Source organism: Capsicum annuum, chromosome 6 (assembly GCF_002878395.1).
Source record: "Capsicum annuum cultivar UCD-10X-F1 chromosome 6, UCD10Xv1.1, whole genome shotgun sequence".
Taxonomy (NCBI): domain Eukaryota; kingdom Viridiplantae; phylum Streptophyta; class Magnoliopsida; order Solanales; family Solanaceae; genus Capsicum; species Capsicum annuum.
In genome coordinates this window covers 37,014,069-37,019,651 of record NC_061116.1, presented here as the reverse complement: position 1 = coordinate 37,019,651, position 5,583 = coordinate 37,014,069, and the positions used below count along the sequence as shown (strand labels likewise).

Here is a 5,583-nt window from a genome sequence, read left to right as displayed (position 1 = left end):
ATGCCTTGACTATATGCCTGTCAGAAGGGATGTAAATCAGTGATGTCAAGAAACCCAAAGTTCTCCTAATATCGAACCCATGCTCCATCTTGATGTTCTCCCACCATCTCTTTAGCTTAAGTGGCACACACACAACCATTTGGGTGTTGGCAAAATTAGGCAAGTTATCCATTCTAGCAACCTACAAGAAGACAACATAAGCAAATGCTTTTCCAAACTTAATATTGTCAAATTTTAACTAGGATCAATTTATCATTATCTCTGCATATAATATGAAGGTCGTCATCGGATCGTGAACCCGTTTGACATAAAGGCGTTTTCTAAATTCATGGAATGACACATGGGTCAAACCACCTATGGCTTATGCATGCATGACCTAAATCAAGGGTGCAACGTTCTAAGTTTTCTAAGATTTGGGTAGACACGGACTTAGATTTCCTATATGAGAAGGCATGTGATCCCATGGCAATAAAACTCTCACTTACGCCCATGTATGCACCGACTCTCTAAAATGGGTGATCTGAAAGAATTTTGAGAAAGTACAATGTATAATCCGGGGGTACAATATGTGTGAATGTTAATTTTCTGAAGTGGAGGAAATATGAACAGAATGCCAGTTTATATGGAATTTAACAAATAACATGTAATCAATTGCCACAACAAGCTAGAAAAATTTCTTTTGATTAGAACCTAGATACATCCCCAGCAGAGTCGACATTTCTGTTTTATCCCTTTTCGAATTTTATTTTAAAGAAAATGGTTTTAACTTTCTAAATTATTTCAAAAATACTCGAGAGTATTTCGAAATAAGTTTAACAAATTTACAAAGTCGCCACTTGATTTTTACAGAAAATATCGAGAAAACTTAAAGAGATTTCAAGGATTTAGAAACAGAAATAAAGCTTTGAAATTCGAGAAATTGAGTAAGGGTTCAATTAACGCCCTAAGAAGTTTTTAAGGCACTTAGAAGCGTCTGTTTAAAAACGATTCACCAAAAGATTATTTTCTGACTAACTTAAAGAAGGGTGACTAACTTACAAAGAGATTGATTTTTAACTATTAAAATTATGTATTCGCACATCTAAAAATGACATTTATTTATTCAAACAAGAAATAGTCTACTTAAATTAGGAAAAAAGGCTATAATATATCCTAATTAATTCAATACTAATTTTGAAAGAGATGAGAAAACAATCAAGGAACATGATAATTGAAAAGTTCTACTTAATTCGTAATTTATTTTTTTTTAGAGAAATTATGAAATATTCTATTTGGATTAAAAAGAAACTTAACTAAACTAGGTTGCATATTTGGATTTAAAGAGGAAATAAGTTCGATTTTTGAGGAAAAGAAAATTATATAAGAAAAGATCCATTTCGTTATGAATAGTAACTTTGCAAAATGCCGAGGGAATACCACGTAGAAATGTCATCAATTGTGGAAAAATTAAAATTTACAAGAAAAACTATGTTTTTATTATTTTATTTTACTTTATTTCTCTGGAAAAATTAAAATTTACAAGAAAAACTATGTTTTTATTATTTTATTTTACTTTATTTCTCTATTTTTTTTAGTTTGAAGAAAATTGCTATCTAAGTGCGCTATTAATTACATGAAATAAACAAATGTTATTTTGGAAACGAAGCGTTTAATTTTTAAAGACTTGATTTTAGGAAGAATCGAAAAACCCACTTTAATCCATTTAGCCAAGATAAATCAAGTATGAAAATCGAAATAAAATAAAATAGCAACAACATGGGGAAGCACTGGATTAATTAATTAAAGTTAGTTTTCACCAAAAAAAACTAATTTAAGTTAGTACAAATAAACAAGTATAAATAAGAGAATAAGAGATTTAAAAGTTAGATTGGGCCCTTTTTGGGCTCATCAGTGGGCTGCCCAGCTTTGGGCTTCCCATTTTATGGACTTTTAAGTCCATTTCCCTGCAATGTATATCAGCTGTATACTGACTGCATATCAGTTTCGCTGCTGCTGCGTTTTTGTATATCTGGTGTATATCGGAATGTATATCAGCCAAATACGCATATATTTTAGCCTTCCACCTGTACACCAGCTTCACCTCCCATTTTTTACTGTATGTCCCATGTATGCTGCTGTATATCTGCAGCCCAATTTCTTCATGCATTAGTCCATTTTGGACTTGATATGGGTCTTGACTCGATGCAAGTTGGGTTTAATCCAACGAAATACGAGGGAAGAGAGTCTGAGGGACTCAACAGAGGAGTTCATGCATAAAAAAAGGTAAGGATTAGTACGTGAAGGAACCACCGATTTAGCATTCGAATGTGAATAAAGAATTCAAGCAAATTAGACACTCCAAACATGGCAAAAGAGGTATCTTAAAGTGCTTAATTTCCACAGGTGACGACTTTGGAAGAAGGAAAATTTCTATGTGATTTATCCCCAAAGAGTGGGAATACACTGGGTTTGTTGTTGTTGTTGTTATCCCCAAACACCAAAAACAAACAATTTCACTCCAATTTAGTCATTTCACATTAAAAAAAAGCCAATTATTCAAAGCCAATATAAATGGGAGAGAAACACTTGAAAGGAGAACCAACCAACTTCCAGTGGCATGGAATTCAAAACTGGAAATAAGGCAAGGAAAATTTCATATTTTTCACCCAATAAGGACACACTTAGATTTTGACTCCATTATTGTTTTTAAACAAATAAGCACGAAAGAAGGACTAATGCGGTTGGAGGCTAGGAGAATCATTCTAATGTGTACAGGAACTTGGCAAAATCTATAGCAATTAAAAGCTATTTTGGATCAAGTCAACATCAGCAACTAACCACACATCATTTTCAACAAGAGTAAGATTCAAATTTTCTTAAGAGCTGCACTTTAAGACAACAAGATTCAAGCCTTATCAAACTGTGAAATAGAAGATGCTTGCGAACAGGACAAAATTAGCAAAAGAAAGACGCAACAACAACTCAAACCCAGAGCAGTTATGCAGCCATACTTCAACATCTAAAACAGGGTTTTCGAGACGGAAATAGGCTTATCATGAAGTTCGATTCTTTTTTTTTTTTAATGAGCGAGAAACAGTTTCATACTTATACGATATCATCAACGAGTGTGGAAAATTTCTAGAAAGAAAAACAAACAAATCTATTAAGTATAAAGTTTCTCAATTACATGGTGGTATGTTAACTTGAGGTACTTAAACCACGAAAGGCTCCACTCAACCTCAAATATGCACACAAACAAGACCATACCATTCCCAAGGTTACTGTGATATCCACGATTCAACGTTTAAGCATAAGAGGAAACTGAAGATAGAAAAGAAGGGTTATTTACCTGTTTTGGTGCAGGAACAGGGACAAACGGGCTTAACGACCGAACTTCCACCACCTAAGCTCGATTCCGATCACTGGAATTCCAACAAATCGACAAATTTTGATTCTTTTCTTTCTTCGAAGATTTCCGGTTACGTGAGATTAGAAGCATGCGCTTCCAGAATCTTCAAGTTTTTTCCCAAAAATCCTCTACCTTGCCCTCTCCCCCTCAATCCCTATTTATAGGGGAAGATATCAATTTTTCCTCTTCAAAAAATAGAGAAACACATTCCTAAATTTCGGATTTGGACTGACCTTTCTGATTTGGATTGGATTTTGGCATTGAAGACACTCAATCTTAAGCAAAAGGTCAACAAAGATGGCTCCTTGGCCTGCAAAATTGCAGAGATAAGGTGAAGAGAGACGTCTTTTCCGTGATTCAAGGAATTTGTTTGGTTGAATTTTGGTGTTCGCGCCGGGTTAGGTCAACGTTGTTGGTTCGGGTCATTTGAAATTGGTTCGCTAGGGTTGTTGTTGGCTGCTGAAAGTGTTGTTGTTGATGTTGTTAATGAATTTTGCCGTTTGAAGTTGTTTGTTGTCGATGAAGTTGGCTGGTGTGGTTGAAGCTGTTGTTGTTACGCTGTTTTGAAGAAGATGACGATGTGTTGCTGCTGTTGTACGTTGATTTAGGGGAGGGGAGAGAAGGGGATTGGGCCGGGTCGACTTATTTTGGGCCTGGAGTTGGCTGGTTTAAGGAAAGTGGGTTGTTGGGTTAAGTGGGAAAAGAAGAGGAAGTTTGGGCTGGGCATTGGGTTATTTTTGGGTAGATTAGGAATTGAGGATTTAGACAATTATTTAAATTTTAATCTAATTAAAAATTCAATTCACCAATTGTAATGCAATTATGGACAAATTGATTTTAATTAAGATCTAATTTAACAAATTGGCTAAATTAAAGTATAATTTTGAAATAAATTAATCAATTTAATCCTAAGCTTCTTGATTTGATAAAATCAAACAAATATTTTTTCAAAATAAAGTATTTTGAGAGTAAATTATATTTCAATCAAAACTTTAACCGTTTGAATCAATTTTCAAGATAACCCTTGGTTAAAATTTAATTTTTCATAAAATAGTTGTTTAAGTAACAAAATTATATGATTTTGTATATGCGAATACAAAACTATATAACAGCTACTTAAATGGCAAAATCACTTAGATAAATACTTTGGAAAGCTTTTATCCATATAAAATAAATGTTGTAATTTTATTTTAAATCGAAGAAACTCGAAATTAAACTTAGTTGTGGAGGGCAAAAATTAGGTGTCAACAATGATGAATTTGAAAAACATCGGTATGTATTTATATTAATGTAGAAGTTTTTGAATTACAGAGAGAAAATGATAAAGAGTTAGGATAAAACTATTTTAAATTCAAATTCAAATTCAAATTAAATAATGATAAGCATTAAGAGTTGAGAAAAAATAAAACTCTGAAATTACAGAGGTAGTTATAATTAGTATAAATTCAAAATTGTCATTTAGCTAGAATATATTTTTAGTTGCTGAAAGTTAGGATCACAACAACAACAACAAAAACATCGGTATGTATTTTTATTAATGTTGAAGTTTTTGAATTACAGAGAGAAAATGATAAAGAGTTGGATAAAATTATTTTAAATTCAAATTCAAACTAAATAATGATAAGCATTAAGAGTTGAGATAAAATTAAAACTTTAAAATTACAGAGGTAGTTATAATAAGTATAAATTCAAAATTTTCATCTAGCTAGAATATCTTTTTAGTTGCTGAAAGTTAGGATCACAACAAGAACAACAACAACAACAACAACAACAACTACTACTACTACTACTACTACAACAACAACAACAACAACATCAGCAGCAACAACAACAACAACAGCAATAACAACAACAACAACAACAGCAATAGCAGCAGCAGCAACAACAGCAACAGTAACAACAACAACAACAACAATAACAACAATAACAACAACAACAACAACAACATCATGTCATTTACTATAATTAAATATGTCGTATGTGGTTTGATTTTAAATCATTATTTCAATTCAAATATAACATTATAAGATAAATATCAACAACAACAACAACAACATGTTATTTACTATAATTAAATATGCCATATGTGGTTTGATTTTAAATTATTATTTCAATTCAAATATAACATTATAAGATAAATATGCATTGTATTTGAAAAAGATAAATATAATGAACTTATCTTCTTTCAACAAATT

The 5,583-nt window shown here is 32.0% G+C and overlaps 1 long non-coding RNA gene across 1 annotated transcript; it reads right to left on the bottom strand.

The window, feature by feature from the left end:
• Positions 1-1,745: 1,745 nt before the first annotated feature.
• On the bottom strand, positions 1,746-4,200 carry LOC107873453. The gene is made up of 2 exons (XR_001675341.2): positions 3,329-4,200; positions 1,746-2,224 (listed from the first exon to the last, which is right to left on the bottom strand). It is a non-coding gene; the product is annotated as an uncharacterized LOC107873453 (long non-coding RNA).
• Positions 4,201-5,583: the final 1,383 nt, after the last annotated feature.